The sequence below is a fragment of the Pinus tabuliformis genome, chromosome 2_1 (assembly GCF_031772625.1).
Source record: "Pinus tabuliformis cultivar Carrire ecotype Pingquan chromosome 2_1, CPIR1, whole genome shotgun sequence".
Classification (NCBI taxonomy): Eukaryota; Viridiplantae; Streptophyta; class Pinopsida; order Pinales; family Pinaceae; genus Pinus; species Pinus tabuliformis.
The window spans coordinates 711,187,250-711,202,722 of NC_142299.1; positions in this window are offsets into that span (position 1 = coordinate 711,187,250).

Here is a 15,473-nt window from a genome sequence, read left to right on the forward strand (position 1 = left end):
TGTCTCCAACGGGAAATAAATCCCTCTTAGGGTGGCACTTGAAGTCCACCAAAGAGAGGGATGAGCTTCACTCCTTGGGAATCTCCAGTGTTGAATAACACTTGTACCTTAGCTAAATAGCGAAAGCAACAATGAAATTCTGAAATCATCAAAAGGCCCCAAATTCTACTCACTTTCTTCTATTTATTCTTGCTCCCTTGGGCCCCATGTGGGTGTCATCAAATATTTCGATTCCCCACTTAGGAAAATCAAGTTGCCTCTAAGGTGTGCGTATTCTGGGTGGGTGACTGGCCCCCATAATCGACTAAAAGGCACATCGACCCCCTTTCTCCTAAGTTCTTCCATCAAAATTGCATTAAGCCAAAAATAACAAAATTGCCAAAAATGGTTTCTCCTCTACCTTGGGAAAACAATTAGGAAGGGACATTACAGATGGAGGCTACTATGGCTTATCAACTACCCCCTCGAATGACCTCAGAATATCATCCATGTAGTTGGGTTGTGTGTACATATTATCATGAACTTATTCATATAAATGCAATCTAATACGAACTAAATTATTATATTAATGTATAATTTGATGATAAGAGTCAAAATTTTTGTATATATGTATCTAGTTTGTGTCACGCAGGTTGTGCACCCTCCAAGTGTCATGGATGGCATCATAACACATACATGCATATGAAAAAAGTTGGTCAACGGGTAGACTCGCGAGATATGAATCATCATATAATGGAATCAGCGAGTCACGAGGCAATGATGGTGGCTTTCTCATCTCTCCACACAATGTGACATGTGCACTAGCTAATGTCATTTGCATGATATCTGCAATTGTATTCCTGGTCTCAGCGTCGAGCTGTGATGACTCCTCTAGCTCTGTCGACAATACCACACTCCGAGATGGTAGTGACAACAATCTCGGAGGTGGTGGTACATGCCCAGGGTCTCTACGAGCCACATTATGATCATAGGTGTGTCCTAAGTCAGTTCCATAAAAATCAGATCCAGTGTTGGTGTAATCCAACCTCATATCTAGCTTGAACTTTGCATATATATGCTTTGCAAAGTAAAGGGGGGCCTAGTCATGGTGGGGGAATTGGCCCCAAGCTCCAATGAATCAATCATAAACAAAAGGGGCCACATCAAAATTCCTAAAATATCTTAGTGGAATCAGACCTCGATGTCTAGCACGACGCTCTAGAGGAATGTTGAGCAAATCCCCACAAACATCAATGTCCTTGGTGGCATCTTTCACCACCTCCCAAGTATGTGGGATTCTAACCTCCTACCTCTTAATCCTTTGTATGGAATGTAGGAGACGGCTCTGTGGGCCCGCCCTTTGGTATGTCTCGATCAACCTATCGATGTTATCTAGTGTCAAAGACAAACTACACCTAGTAGGTGAGCTAACAGATATTGTACCCAACTCTCATGTGATCCATGTATGTTGGCCGCTAACATATTTGAGTGTGATATTGGTTGTAGCATTGTCCCACGATAGGATCGACATTGCACTATGATCCTCAGCTTTGCCCTGCTGAGGGTCTGCAAATCATAAACATAATTTAACACATATATAACAAACTAGAAGTGTAATAACATATACATTAAATTCAAACACATCAATTGAAGACGATTTAAAGATTAAAGATAATTTCAAGGCATAAACATATAAATTTTAAAGGGGATTTAAAAATCCATGAGGTGTACCTATAACTGGTGAAGAAGGTCCACTATCTATAATATGGTCATCCACAAAGACAAAAACACTACCTCTGACACTTTGATTGGTGTTAAAGTGAGGATCTTTGAGTGGAACATGCACTCTGGTTGGGCTATGTGATCTATCACGAGCCGAACCATGTATATCAGATCCCCCCACACTCCAACGACCTGCAGTTGGGGGGCATATAAGAGATGCCTCTGCATTTTACATATAATACATATAAAGTAATCCAAGAAATAAATGTTGACTAAACTATTACATATATAATACATATTAACTAATCCATGAAAAAAATGTTGACTTAAAAAAAATGTGACAGGAAAATCATTTCTAAACTCAAGTAGAATAATCTAGCATGAACTTTCCGTGCAACGATTCAATTGTTGAATTGAGGCTTCTGTGATCCATATCAGGTTTACGAGAAATTCTTTGGCGTAAATCACAAGATAAATCATTTGTCAACGCGTTTCGAACCAACAAGTGTGGTTCATCATCAGGACAAGTTGAAGAAACAGATCCAACTTAGCATGTTAAAAAGTTTGAGCAGAGACTCCAATGGTTATCTTGACTAACGGCTAATTTTGACTTTAGGTCCAGAGTCAAGATTTAATGGAAATTAGTTAAATTATGTGAATAAATAAAAATATAAAATAATTCAAAAATTGTTAAAGGTTAGTTAGAAAGTTATTAAAAAATTATAATTTGTTTTTAAATGGGACTTAAAGTATAAATAATATGTATATATATACAAAGGTTAGTTAGAAACTTATTGGAATAATATACATAAAAATAATAATGAATAAAGTTTAATTACGAAAGTTATAAAAGGTAAAAAGATTTTATTTCATTTTAAATAAATAAATAAATTCAATATATATATATATATATATAATATAAAAATAAAAATAAATAAATAAAAATAAAAATAAATATGTATATATAATAAAATAATAAAAAAATTAATAATAATAATAATAAAATGAAAATTAAATAAAACAAGAGAGCGACATAAAAAAAAGAAAACAAAACAAAACAAAAACATATATATAAACAGAGTCGAAATGAGAAACCCTGGGAGGAAGGAAAAAAAACAAGGCGCCCAGGAAAAACAACGAAATAAAGGGGAACCAATGAAAGCAAGAAAGGGCAAGACTAGGAATAAAGGGCCGGGATCCAGCAGCTACTGATCTTCTAGCCGTCATTTCTATTGAGATTGCTCGGCCTTCTTTCAATTTCAATAGCTCCTCTGAATTTACGGTGATGGAACAGAGCAACCCTGGCAATAACCTTGGCCTCCTCAATACACACTTGATGCTTGGTCTTTTCTGCATGCTCTACTAACGCTGAAGACTTGGTTCTTCCATGTCTTAGGTCCGCTGCATGTTCGCTAATCCTTTGATGGATGGAGCGTCCTGTTTCCCCAATATAGGGGGTCCCACAAGAACAGGGGATCAAGTAGACACCCTTCATATCTTTAGGATCAATGGGATCTTTCACTGATCTGAGGGATTTGCGAATAGTGTTGAGGGGCCTGAAGGTTGAGGGAATATCATACTTCTTAAGAATCTGAGCAATCTTGTCAGTGGTTCCTTGGACATAGGGAAGATGGACCCCTAGCCGACGCTCTTTAGGTTCTTTTTTGATTAACGAGCTTTTAGAGGCTTTTAAGAACGCCTTCTGACCTAGGCGCCTACTATAGCCATTCTCCATAAAGACATGAAGGAGATGGGATTTCTCTTTATCGAAGCTCTCCCTATCAGAAATCCTCAGGGCTCGAGTAGCGAGTGTGTTAAGAACACCCAACTTTTGAGCAGGGAAATGATGGGAATCGGCATGAAGACACTGCTCAGTATGTGTTTTTTTCCGGAATACTGAGTGTGAGAGAGAACCATCATTATTCTTCGATACAAGGATATCCAAGAAAGCAAGGCAACCATTGACCTCTTTTTCCATAGTGAACTTAATGGCAGAGGACTGACAGTTGAGGTGGTTGAAGAAGAGATCTAACTCCTTCGAGCCATGGGACCAGATGACATTAGTGTCATCTACATACCTTTTCCACAGCTTGGGAAGGAGACGAGCTGAGGCTAAAGCTCTGGCTTCGAAATCTTCCATAAAAATATTCGCAACAATAGGGGATAGGGGTGAGCCCATGGCAACACCACAGGTTTGTTCATAGAACTCACCTTCAAAACAGAAGAAAGTGGAAGTGAGACAGATCTCAACAAGATGCGCTGTATCAGGATCTGTTAGGCGATAGATCACTGCCATGGCTTCCTTTATAGGGATACAAGTATAAAGGGAGACCACATCAAAGCTCACGAGAATGTCTTCTGGGTCAAGCTTTATGTCCTTAAGCTCTTTAACGAAGGAAGCAGAGTCTTTTACGAAGGACTCTGTACGACCAACCAGGGGTTTGAGCTTAAGGGCAAGGAACTTGGCTAGAAGGTAGGTCGAGCCACCAATGGTGTTGACAATAGGCCTCAGGGGGGTCCCTTCTTTATGAATCTTAGGCAGCCCATAAATCCTAGGGGTAATTGGACTGCTTTCAATGAGATTATGGTAGCTCTACGAGTTCTCTTTACCATAAGCTCATTGAAAGCAGTCCAATTACCCCTAGGATTTATGGGCTGCCTAAGATCTGTCTCACTTCCACTTTCTTCTGTTTTGAAGGTGAGTTCTATGAACAAACTTGTGGTGCTGCCATGGGCTCACCCCTATTCCCTATTGTTGCGAATCTTTTTATGGAGGTCGAAGCCAGAGCTTTAGCCTCAGCTCGTCTCCTTCCCAAGCTGTGGAAAAGGTATGTAGATGACACTAATGTCATCTGGTCCCATGGCCTGAAGGAGTTAGATCTCTTCTTCAACCACCTCAACTGTCAGTCCTCTGCCATTAAGTTCACTATGGAAAAAGAGGTCAATGGTGCCTCCCTTTCTTGGATATCCTTATATCGAAGAATAATGATGGTTCTCTCTCACACTCAGTATTCCGGAAAAAAAAAGCATATTGAGCAGTTTCTTCATGCCGATTCCCATCATTTCCCTACTCAAAAGTTGGGTGTTCTTAACACACTCACTACTCGAGCCCTGAGGATTTCTGATAGGGAGAGCTTCGATAAAGAGAAATCCCATCGCCTTCATGTCTTTATGGAGAATGGCTATAGTAGGCGCCTAGGTCAGAAGGCATTCTTAAAAGCCTCTAAAAGCTCGTTAATCAAAAAAGAACCTAAAGAGCGCCCGTTAGGGGTCCATCTTCCCTATGTCAAAGGAACCACTAACAAGATTGCTCGGATTCTTAAGAAGTATGATATTCCCTCAACCTTCAGGCCCCTCAACACTATTCACAAATCCCTCAGATCAGTGAAAGATCCCATTGATCCTAAAGATATGAAGGGTGTCTACTTGATCCCTTGTTCTTGTGGGACCCCCTATATTGGGGAAACAGGACGCTCCATCCATCAAAGGATTAGCGAACATGCAGCTGACCTAAGACATGGAAGAACCAAGTCTTCAGCATTAGCAGAGCATGCGGAAAAGACCAAGCATCAAGTGTGTATTGAGGAGGCCAAGGTTATTGCCAGGGTTGCTCTGTTCCATCACCGTAAATTCAGAGAAGCTATTGAAATTGAAAGAAGGCCGAGCAATCTCAATAGAGATGACGGCTGGAAGATCATTAGCTGCTGGATCTTGGCCCTTTCTTCCTAGCCTTTCCCTTTCTTGCTTTCGTTGGTTCCCCTTTATTTCGCTGTTTTTCCTGGGCGCCTTGTTTTTTTCCTTCCTCCTAGGGTTTCTCATTTCGACTTTATATATATATATATATATATATATATATATATATATATATATATATATATATATATATATATATATTATGTCGCTCACTTGTTTTATTTAATTTTCATTTATTATTATTATTATTATTATTTTTAATTTTTTTATGTCGCTCGCTTGTTTTATTCATTTTAATTAATTTATTCATTTATTTTATTTTTCGCTCACTTGATTTATTTACTTTAATTAATTTATTTAATTTCCATTCTTTATTATTATTATTACGTTTTTTTTTTTTAATAGTTATATTGATTTATTGAGTCATTTATTGATTTAGTGTTTTTTTTTTTGGTTTAACTATTTATTTATCTATCTATTTTTTATTATTATTATTATTTATTTATTTATTTTTATTTTTATTTATTTTTTTATTTTTATTTTTTTATTATTATTTTATTTATTTATTTTTTATTTATTATTATTTTTATTTTATATATATCTATATATATATATATATATATATATATATATATATATATATATATTTGAATTTATTTATTTATTTAAAATGAAATAAAATCTTTTTACCTTGTATAACTTTCGTAATTAAACTTTATTCATTATTATTTTTATGTATATTATTCCAATAAGTTTCTAACTAACCTTTGTATATATATACATATTATTTATACTTTAAGTCGCATTTAAACAAATTATAATTTTTTAATAAGTTTCTAACTAACCTTTAACAATTTTTAAATTATTTTATATTTTTATGTATTCACATAATTTAACTAATTTCCATTAAATCTTTACTCTGGACCTAAAGTCATAATTAGCCGTTAGTCAAGATAGTCGTTGGAGTCTCTGCTCAAACTTTTTAACATGCTAAGCTGGATCTGTTTCTTCAACTTGTCCTGACGATGAACCACACTTGTTGGTTCGAAACGCGTCGACAAATGATTTATCTTGTGATTTATGCCGAAGAATTTCTCGTAAATCTAGCATGAAGTTCTAAACTTTAGAGTCCATTTTTTGATCATTTATCAACCAAGGTATTGAGTTCCATGTAAACACAATTGAAATAGGAGATCAAATTTAACTTCACACTTTTTCTCATTTCTAAATAATGCATTTGATTCATAGAGCATAAATATGTAAATATATGTTAAAAATTAAAATAAACCTATTCGCAAAACTAATAAAATTTCATACCAACCAAATACTCCATAAGACAAGTTCTTATAATGTTTAACTTTGACACAAGACATGTACTAGGTGCAAGCATATGAAGACAATGTTTCTGGTACAACATACTACATAATAAAACAATATGGTACAAATTAAAAAAGAATCAAATTGTTTTTATTCACTTTAAATGCACTTTTCATCAGGGATTTAATATGTATCAATGATGCATTGTTGAAACTTATAGTTATATAATTTTGAAAACACACACACACACACATATATATGGTTATTTAGTTATATAATTTTATACATGTTATAAAGATATGTTATTAGTTATATCTAGTTAACATAACTAAATATAGCTTTATATTACAATTAGTTAGTTATAACTATAACATAATTATGTAAAATTGTAGTTAACATAACATAACCTAACTAGTCACCCAGATGCGGGTGTCAATAAAGTTAATTAAGCTGATAAGACGGACCGCCAGCAGACAGAAGAGCCATATGGCTACCTGCATCGTCCCGCGCGCTTACCTCAGACGAATTCATAACACATTTCAGAAGATAATAAATGACCTCGAAAGCTATGACACATTCACCTCCCTCATAACCATGGCCCCTACAGATCGATTTGCTAATCCTCCTCTTCTCCATGGCATTTGCTCTCCGCAAGCCGCTGAGCCGTGTATTCGCACTGCAACAGGCAGTCGTTGCCTGATTCTCCCTTGCTTGGATCTTGGTAATGGTTTCCATTTCTCACATTCCAGCCTTTGTACTTTAGCCCAAGCCCTGACCTCCCCTGTTCACTCTCCGCGTCGCTATACCTTGAACTCCTCTGCTGTCAACATAACTTACAATTCTGTTATGGCTCACCTCAGGCATCGCATGCACAATAGGCACGGAGGAACCCGTGGAGGAGTCATCCGCTCACAAGCTTTGACCAGCTCCGCCTCTGATTCCCCAAACTCATCCACTGAGATACCCAATCGGCTCCACTACCCCTCTCATCGCTACCCGAACACCCAAAGTGGCAGAGGTAGGAGAGAAGGTGTTGTTCGCTCTGCGGATTTCCCTCTTCCTCCTTATCCCGCCCCTCACAGCACTCAATTTTGATTCTGTAGTACCTTGAATAGGCCTACAATCACTGCCACGGTCACAATTTCCTTCGCGGAAGAGCCTGAATCGCAAGCTCCCCTGTCTAGCCTCCAGGACAAGCAGAGTGGGGAGGCTCCAGGTTGCCGAGGAATCAACATCCCTGGCAACAAGCAACAAAGTGAAAGCAAAACGACTCTGCATGGCAAGGCCAAAGCTGGAGGTTCATCAGCTGAGGACGACAAGCATAATGGCACGAAAGCTTCAGGCAGCAGGCAGAACGACACTTGGGAGAGGCAAATGGGCACAGGAGGCGATGAGGAGACTCCACCAACACAGGGACGTGCCGTGTCTGAAGCGGATGATGACTGGTATCAATTTGCATGCAGGATTGAGGAGGAACCAGCCCCGGAGGAGCCACCAGCTTAACACATGGCCTACTGCGAATGAGTCCTACTGCCAGGTGGACGTGTCTCACTGTTTTTGTGGTTTTGGCTGTGTCTCTGTCTTCTAGCTGAGTATCTACCAGGTGGATATGTCTCACTATCTTTTGGATATGTCTCAGTCTTTTGGATGTGTCTCTGTCTTTTTGGTTCTGGAAATGCATTTTCTCTTTGTTTTTTCTGGAAAAACAAGGTTTACTCGACTATGGTTTTTTTCTGGTTCAATGGGTTGGTTTCCCCCATAATGGGGGCAGTCTTTTTGGCTTCTTGGACTGGTTTCCCCTGTGTAGGTGCAGTCCAAAACAAACAATTTCAATTTTTGATGATGGTAGATGATCAACAACTCTGAGGCCATGCCTCTCTGTAACCTTTTTGTACCATATCAAAAGAACAATATTACTTAGAAAAAAAAAACATAACCTAACTAGTATATTATTATATATATCTAGTATAATTTAACATATATAGTTATGTTATATAATAATTTAACATATATTGTTAAATGTTAACTTATATATATATATATATATATATATATATATATATATGAATATGAAAGTAATGCTAATTTTAGTTAATATAACTAGATATAGCTTTAGATTACAATTTTTACTTTGGAATTGTTACTCCATGTGTTTTATTAGTGTCTGCTATAATTACTTGTAGTTCATGATTAGTGTAGGAATTTACAGGGTAAGTTCCTCAAATAGAGCACCAAATGACATCGCTCATAAACAGATCATATATCAATACATCAGCATTCTTGACGTGGTTAAAACCCTCAAAGAGGGAAACAATCCATGGCTTGAGCCAACACAACCACTTCAGGAAATTTATTAATAAAAGAAAGAAAATTTACATAAGCTTCTCTCATGAACGGTCACCCTACAAATGACCCCCCATGCTCTTTAAATAGAGATCATGGACCAATCGAGTGTTAAGCCACGGATCAAGTGTCGGTAATACCAAGGAGAGAGTGAACCGTCGGATCACTTCATGTCTAGAACATATCGTGACCGTCAGATTGTAAGTTACAAAATTACATAGTAAAGAAACACACTTTACCTATCTCTACACTAGACCAAGTTATACTTAACTATTTCCTATGTGTCGAAATATCCTAACAATTAGTTATTCTACCATAAGCCATGGTTATTTTGATTTAGGGTTGAATTAAATAAAATCGATTGTTAATATAGGAAGTGTAAGTTACAAAATCGTTACTTAATTAATAAATTTGATAAGGGTGAGAACTGAGAGATATAGTTGCCATATCATTAAATTAAAATAATTTTATAAAGATGAGTAGTAGAAATTTTAAAGAAAAATATAGTTTACAAACTTGAGTCTTAAAAAGTTGTTAAGCATCACCTATCTTATGTTTTTATGAAGAGCATATATATATATATATATATATATATATAGAGAGAGAGAGAGAGAGATAATTTTTGTTATATAATTATGTTACATATTAGATTTTTTTTTTCTAAGTTATGCTAAATTCTATTACTGAAACATAATGTTACACTAAGGCTTTGGCCTTTGCATGTCCATGCCATGGTTTAGGGCAGAAACCAGCAAAACAAGGTCTGAACTGCCCATAACGGGAAACCAGTCCAATTAAAAAATAAAATTGCAGGTGTTATCTTGCTGCCCACGCAAGGGAAACTAGCAATTACACATAGTATTTAACCAATTTTTCAAAAAAAAAAAAAAAAAAAAAAAGTCATCAAAGTAACCATATGATAGCAAGTTTTCCTAAAAACCCCGAAAAAACCAGATATCATAATTCTCAGAACCTAAGACTCGAAGACACGTGGAAAGTTTTGTGGCCGGTCCGGTTTCATGCTGGCAAGTCAGGTGTTATGCGGCAGCGATGGGTGTTCCTCAACGACAAAACACCTGTATTCATCCATGGCGTCTTCTGCCTGCTGCGTTGCTCCTGTGTCATCTTCCCGCTGCTCCGGGTGTTCCTCCATGACAAAACATCTGTAAGGATCCATGTCGTCTTCTGCTTGATGGTCATGGTCCTTCCCCTCCTTAGTTTGCTTGTTCAGAGGAGTGTCCTGCTTCGCCCTTGTGCAGTGTGTGCCTCCCTCGACCTTGGCTGGCTCAGCGTTGGTATGATGACCATCTTCTGTGGCTGGCTCCTCCTCGTGGAAGGTGATGGAGATGGTGGCGGTGATGATGGGCTGGTTTAGGGAACAACGATAGATTAATTGGGCTGAGCGGAGGGGCGGCTATGGACTTGAGGGAATTTCATTGGGTGGCGAGTCAGAATGCGTCGATTGGAGGCGGAGAGATCATGAGCGGCCTCTGCTGCTGCGAGTATTTGGGTAACGGTCTAAAGGCAGTTGAGCTGAAGGGGAGGAGGTGTCAAAGGCCGGAGACGGAGAAGAGCGGAACAATCTGCCTCTGCCGCCCCCTCTTCGACTAATCATTCTATGGCGAATTCTGGGCATATTGACACTAGGGGTAGGAGGATGTCTACAGGGAGACGGCTCAGAGTGATGAGAAGGCGTCGCAGGTTCAGGGGTCAGCTCAGAGGAAGGATTAGCTGCAGACGCAGGGTGGAAGATGAAATTGCAAACCAAGCTTTGAGTAAAATGAATGCCCAGGCTGAGATTAATGCAGCTAAGGATGCTGCAGCGCCTACCTATAGCAGTGCAAGAGCTTGGTTCCACTGCTGCCAAAGGACATTGGCATTGCAGAGGCAGGGGATTAGAGACTGGGGCGGTGGAGTTAATATTACCAAAAGTCATCATAGAGCCGAGCCGAGGCGGGTAGATGCAGGTGGTTTGAAGACAGTGCCAGCTTAATTGCCATTTATGGCCACTGTTAATACATTTTATGGATTGGTGTGCAGGATTACGGAGGGCCATGTGGAAAGGCCACTTGCCGTCCCGTTCCGCTGCCAACCTATTAACTGTGATGTGCAACCACATCCGGGAGTTACATATTAGATGTTATATATAGTTATATTATATAAAAATATATATAGTTATGTTATATTATAGTTAATCAAGAGCTATCTATTGAATATTGTTAATAAAATTTAATTAAATAATAATAATAATAAATTGGACTTTTAATTTAGTTAATGTTTTATTTAAGTATAATTAAATTTTTTCAACAAATTATTATATTTATTATTGAAAAAACATTTAAAATATAAATAATTCAAATTGAAAATTGAAGAAATGAAATAAAACTTCTTATTTAATAAATAGAGGTTCAATATGAACAACCATATTCATCTAGTCAATCTCAGACTCCTAATTTATTTATTTATTGCTTATAGTTTGGTTGTTTTATCAAATTTGTTTGAAATTTAAAATGTATTTTAAATAACAAAAAAATCATTTTTTTTTTTAATTTTATTTCACTAAATTCTAAGAAACAACTCTAAAACCTAAAATAATTAGAAAATATAGTTTTTACCATTCAAAATGTTGCCATTACAATTATTGAACAACTTATACAATGAAATGAAAAAAATAAAACCTAAATTATAGTTTTTTTGTTTGCAAGGGTTTTCTTAATGGTTTTTTGTGGTTTTCTAGGTTGTTTTTCGTGGTTTTCAAAGATTTTCTTGGTGATTTTTTTGTGGTTTTCATGGTGGTTTTAGTAGTTGTTTTTTGTGGTTTTTGTATGGTGGGATTTCATATCAAATTAATTTATTTTATTTTGCAAAAAAATTAAATGAAAGAGGCAAAAAATATGGAGAACCTACATTGGTTGTTTTCGTAGAGGGCAAAAATTATGAATACAATATGGACAAGCATTTTAGAGAGAGATCCAAGGCCTACGCAAAGGGTGACGCAAGGAAATTCGTAGAGGGGTTTCTAAGGTCAGTTTTAGTGTTGGATTGCTCGTGGGGAGAGGAAAATTTCCTCACAATATATTTTGCCAGTATTTTCACTGTAGGATTTTGCCAGTTTTTAGCATACATATTATATTCATAATTTCTGCTGCATATAATAAAATACAAACCCTCAGTTGTTGCACTAGTTTTCCCACATTGGGATTTTCCGAGGACTTTTTTCCAAAAATAATGATGTCAAAATTTTTGTGTGTGCTAGTATTTATAAGCTCCTATTTTTTTGCTTCCGCGGTGTTTTATTTAGTGAAGAAACTGCAATGTAAATATTTTGTTATAAACAAAATAAACTGCATAATTAATTTAGTTAGAGAAATATTTCTAGTTACTGCATTTCAAGGAATTTTCACATGGTATCAGAGAATATTTGATGGACAAAAAGATCATAGTCGGAAGAGGAAAGTTTCATTTTTCAAAGGGAGTAGCAGGCCGAGATTTTCAGGGGTTGCATAGTGCCTAGCCAGGCAGTGCGAATTGTTGGGCAAGGGTTCGATTTTCTAGTTGCAGTTGCAGTAAAAATCGATTTGTCTAGAAAAGCGATTCCAACAGGAAAAGGGAGCAACATCTCAATATTTTCACAAAGCAAATTTTCTTGTCTGGGCACAGAGGGTTTGCAACAGTTTCTTAGAGTAGATTCAGTGTTGGGTGGAAGAAAAACTGCAAACACAGAGGGATATTTCTCTCATAGGGTTTCTAGTTAAGAAATCCACTATTTCCAGTTGCAGCAGGCAGTTCCAGCAGGCATATTTTCTCACTCCAAAAGGAAGTGTGAATAACAGAGCTAGCAGTCGAGTAGGAGAGAGGGAGATTTCCATTACAATTCAATTTTTTGAAGAGATGGCTACATTTGGGCTTAGAGATCGGGACAGTTTGATGGGAGCTTCCAACTATATCATATGGAAGTCCAGGATGTCCTTCCTATTAGATGACCACACCCTGAAAACCTATGCACAAAATTTTGTGGCAGAACCTACCGATGCAGATCAACTGAAAGAATTCAGGAAATAAATGGCCAAGGCAAAGTAGATGATCTTGGATGGAGTATGAGACCATATAGTCTCACATATATCTGGGAAGAACACAGCCAAAGAGATGTGGGATGCTCTCTCAAGTCTATATCAGAATCCTTCTGAGTAGTAGAAGATGTTCTTGAAATAAAAGATAAGGAATATTCAAATGCAGAAGGGTGAAGGCATTGATCCCATTCTCACCAAACATCAGGATAACTAGGATGAGCTTGCAGCAGTAGGAGAGGCAGAGTCGAAATACAAAACTTGTGTGTTTGGCCCCGAACAATGTCTTCGAGGAATGGGAAATATTCGTCCAAGGCATTTTGGGACAGGATACATTACCAGGATGGGATAGGATGTGGTCAAACCTGCAGCAGGAAGAGATGAGGCAATCTCTAGTAAAGAGCTCCATCAGTGCAAATAGCAGCAAGGGGTCAAAGCATGTGAAGGAGGAAGACAATGTGGCCCTTTCATCAAAGAGGAAAGCAAAAGGTCCCAGTTAGGGACAAGGGTTGCAGGGAGAGAAGAAGAAGAAAATGGATTTATCTAAGATCAAGTGCTTCAAGTGTGGTGAGTTTGGCCACTACAGTACTCAGTGTCCTCAAAGGAAAAGCATGAGAAGTAGGATCAAGTGGCAACATCCGCAAAGATAGACAAATTGTCCTTAAGGTTGGAGGAATATTTTTCCATGTATGCAGTCTACCTCCAGGAGTGAGGTGGGTCAATATGGAGCTTTAGTCCCAGAGTTGCGCAGAGATTTGGGCAGGTTCCATTGAGGTGAGCATCGGATAGTGTTTCCCCATGGATCATTACCCTTGATATAGGGGCCCACAGTATTCAGTAACAGATGGATCAGTTCCAATTGATGTAGTCATATTCCAGAGTGAAAATTTCAGACTAGTGGTAGTCAGATGCTGAGGAGCGTGGAGCAGTGTTGATAGCAGAGCATGAGGCTCAATATCAAAGTCAACTACAACGCAAATTTTTCAATAGATAATGCATAGGTTAGTAGCATTAAAAGACTCAGGAGACAGTTACAGTACAAAGAAAAAATTGATTCAGTATTTTTGGATGCTTCTTTGTTGTAGTAGTTGCAATAGCAACAAAAACAATTGAGAGGGAGTGTTAGTTGGGTTACAGTGCAGATGTAGAGTTGGGAGCAGTACAGGTTGTACAGTGCAGTGTTAGTAGCAACACAGATGCAACATGGTTAAGCTTTAGTCAGTAGCAGATGAATCAGAGCTAGTGTAATGATTGATGGATAGTGGAAAGCAGCTACAATAGCCAAACATCAACATCGTGTATGGGAGGATGATGCAAAGATAGGGTGTTGTGGCAGTTATACAACACTAGAGAGAAGACCTTCCTCGCTAATAGGGAGTGTTAGTTTTTGTAGCATCGGATGGTGGTCTAGTTTCGAAACTTTATGGAGAGACTAAAACATAAGAGTTCTCCAAAACCCAGAAATGTTTCTAGAAATTCCACCTAGAGATGGCTCAATAAAATTAATTGATTAATAATTAAAAAAATCCTAAGTCTAACTTAGAGAAATCAATTAATTAATAGTAATTAATTGAGAAAGGTGATAATTCTCTAGAAACTCACACGGATCGACTTAGATATGTTCTCATCCATCGATTAAGTTATAATCTTGGTCGTTTGAGTCCAACTGGAGATTATAAAAAGAGGTCGATGGGTAGATAGAGAACACACATATGCAGATACTCAGTTGCCCTAAGCAGTTCGAATTCCCAGAAGCATGAGTGATTAAGTAGTGGAGACCAAGTGACTCGGTGAGTTGCGGGTGGAAGAAGAGGTCAAAAGTTTTCGAAGGAATGGTTCCAAGTTTCAGGGAGTCTTTTCGAAGGAGGTATAGATAGCGACAAAGAGGTTGCACAGGGGTTGTATAGTAGTCCTTAGAAGGCAGTTCGATTTGCAAATTCAGGAGGTTGTTTCAGAAATTCTGAGGGAGGAAAAGTTCACAAAGACCCGGAAAGACACTTCCATAGTGGTAGGTTGGAGAGGCATTTCAAAGAGAGATCCAGGTAGTGTGAAATTGTTCCTACACAGAGGGTGACACGGGGCAATTTGTAGAGGGGTTTCTGAGGCCAATTTCAGTGTCATATTTCTCATGGGGTGAGGAAAATTTCCTCACAATAATTTTGTGAGTATCTTCTCTATAGGATTGTTAGTTTTTGGAATCTAGATTATACTCAATTTGTTTGTTGCATATAATAAAATACAAACCCTCAGTTGTTGCACTGGTTTTCCCACATTGGGTTTTTCTGAGGACTTTTGTCCAAAAATAATGGTGTCAAAATTGTGTGTGTGTGTTAGTATTTTATTTGGTGAAGA